The sequence below is a fragment of the Mus pahari genome, chromosome 19 (genome assembly GCF_900095145.1).
Source record: "Mus pahari chromosome 19, PAHARI_EIJ_v1.1, whole genome shotgun sequence".
Lineage (NCBI taxonomy): Eukaryota > Metazoa > Chordata > Mammalia > Rodentia > Muridae > Mus > Mus pahari.
The window spans coordinates 59,502,945-59,505,972 of NC_034608.1; positions in this window are offsets into that span (position 1 = coordinate 59,502,945).

Below are 3,028 nucleotides of genomic sequence, written 5' to 3' on the forward strand. Positions count from 1 at the left end.
CCTCTTCCTCCTTCTCCTCCCCTCCCCCTCTCCCTCCCCCTCCCCCTCTCCCTCTTCCCTCTCCCCATACATTATCTTTGTTGTTGTTTTAGCTTATTTTATAATTATCCCTTAGAAGCCTGCTTGTTTACTAATGAGAAACAGAGAGAAAATGGATCTGAATGGGAAGGGAGGAGAGGAGGAACTGGGAGGAACAGAGGGAGGGCAAGCCAGAATCAATCGGGATGGTAAACCCCGATCCCGAGGTCCCTACAGACCACCAGGAGTCCAACTTGTATGCAAAAGTGAGAGTCTTTGTTCAAGCTCAAGCTCGGACCCTCCAGCCTCTCTAGCACTGTGGGCCTGTGGGAGTGCCGGCTGGTACAACCCTTGCCTATTATCATGGTTCACAGCAAGGTCAGAGACTTCCCATCTTGGTAGTTACATGATTGGTTGACATTTGTTTGGTGCGCTTCTATTGGCTAGTAATGATTTCAGCTTGGAACGAACAATGGCTGCTAGCTTAGTCAATCTCCTTTAAGTCATTAGGTATTTTCCCCTTAAGAAGTGATTGGTTGTTGCTATGGGTGTAGTAGCTATATGCTCTGGGAAATTGTGATTGTTACCAGGGTGACATGATTCCTGGAACAAGTTGGTTTTTTTTCCCGGTAGCTGAGTTCATTCAGAGGGCAAGTTAATCATAAAATGGAGTCTGAAAGCAAAATGGAGTTTGTAATGTTAAGCTGGGCCCTTCATTGTGTGTGTCGGGGGATCTATTTTCAATAAATGGAAAAACAAAACCTCCGCACCTTATCTCAGTGTGGTGGCAGCGCACGCTTTTAAATCCATCCCTCGGGATGCAGAGGCAGGCAGATCTCTACGAAGTTGAGGTCAGCTTGGTCTACATAGCAAGTTCTAGGTCAGCAAATGCTACTTAGATCCTGTCAAAACACAAAAGAAATCCCCCCCCCCCCACCCAGACAAACGAACAAAATCTTTTCTTGGGAGTATAATAGGGACGGAATTATTTTTAAGTTTTAGAATCTGAAAAATCTAAGTTGTGGCTGACGTCCTTGCACAAAGCCAAGTCTTAGAAAGCAGGCGTTTGTTAGGCTAGTTTAGTGCCGCAGATTTGGGTGGAGTTTTGTTTTGTTTTGTTTTGTTTTGTTTTGTTTTGTTTTGTTTTGTTTGAGACAGGCTTTCACTCTGTAGCTTAAATGGGCCTTAATGTTGCATATTCCCCTGTCTCCCAGTCTCCCATGTCCTGAGATTTTAGGTGTGTCCCACTTCTGTCATTTTTCATGATCATGGATGTCCCATCACTAACAAATAATCAGTAGCTCCCATCTAATTCATGCCCGATTAAACCCAACAAACAGCTGGTTAAGTCTTACTATCCATCGTTCTTATCATCTTAATATTCTCTGTCTTAATGCTCTTTTTATCCTGGCAACCTTTGACCTTTATCATAGTCCCGACAGCTAACTAGCACTGATAAAATCATTATTGCTGTGTCCCCCTTTCTAACACTTACCATTTTAGCAAGAATGCCAAAGGGGGAAAAAAAAATTCCTTTTTCACTCGAGTGAGTTTCATGGTCACTTAGGCAGAGAGAGCCCCCTCCACCTCTAAGCTGAGCAGTGCAAAATTCAGACAAGGAATTAAGGATGTTAAAGAAAAGCCTTTGTTCACATTACTTCGGAATAATATGCAGGCTAATATCATGATAGATTTACCTTGTTGGGATTGGAGAAAAGACAGTACCTAACTCTGATTTTGTTGTCGTTTGTCTCCTGACAAAAAATTGCTTATTTTTTCTTGCAATGAGGACAGATGAAGAACAATACTGAATTTTCCATTTTCAGTAGCCCTGACCTTTGTAAATCACCCCAGCTACATTCAATTCTGTGAGACTAGCACCCAGATTTTGTTCAACAAAACAAGGAAAACCTGATTTTTTTTTCTATTTTCAAGAAAAAACATCTACTCAAAACTGACTGTTGCTGATGTAATACCAGCTAGTTAAACAGATTCGGGAAACATAATTTTCTCCAAATCCAGGAGTTTTGACAATCCCTTCTAACAATGCGGCCAGTTGTCTTTCCTCATGTGTGCGTCAGGGTCCCGAGGCCTGCTGCAGTAATCAGGCGACCCTAGGCATTAACTGCGGCACTCGTAAAATCCTAACAGAAGGATCAGGAGTTCCAGACCAGCCGCAGCAGCATAGGAAATTCAAGGCCAGCCTGGGCTACATGAGACCAGCCTGGGCTACATGAGACCTGCCTCAAATTCAAGGCCAGCCTGGACCACAGGAGACCTGCCTCAAAAACAAACCAACAAACAGAGTAGAAGCAAAATAAATGTGGCAAGTATAGATGCGCACCCACTGACTTCGAAGGCAACTGTCATGGCTGCTCTCGGTTGTCGACTTGACTACATCTCAAATGAACTGATCCATACCTTCTGCCGGAAGCCACATAAGGACCTGGAGGATGGCAGCTTTTTGCCCTTTGCCTGTGTGCTCTCACCTTGCTAGCAAGTGCCATTCATTGCTTGACTGGCATTAGTGCCTACTTCTTTAGAATTCCAGCATACATTCAAGACCAGGGGGGACGTTCAGCCTCCTGGATTGAACAACTACTGGATTCATAGGCAGCCGTTGTTAGATGACGATTACGTGGACCAAACCCTGAAAGTCATGCAAATAAATCCCCTTTTCACTTATAGAGGGATCCATTCTAACTGAAGACCCAGCTATACCACTTCTGGGCATATGCCCAAAAGATGGCCCAACGTATAACAAGGACGCATGCTATACTATGTTTAAAGCAGTCTTATTTATAATAGTCAGAAGCTGGAAAGAACCCAGATGTCTCTCAAAAATAGATTCAGAAAATGTGAAACATTTACACAATGAAGTACTACTCAGCTATTAAAAACCAATGACAGCCGGGCGTGGTGGCACGCCTTTAATCCCAGCACTCGGGAGGCAGAGGCAGGCGGATTTCTGAGTTCGAGGCCAGCCTGGTCTACAAAGTGAGTTCCAGGA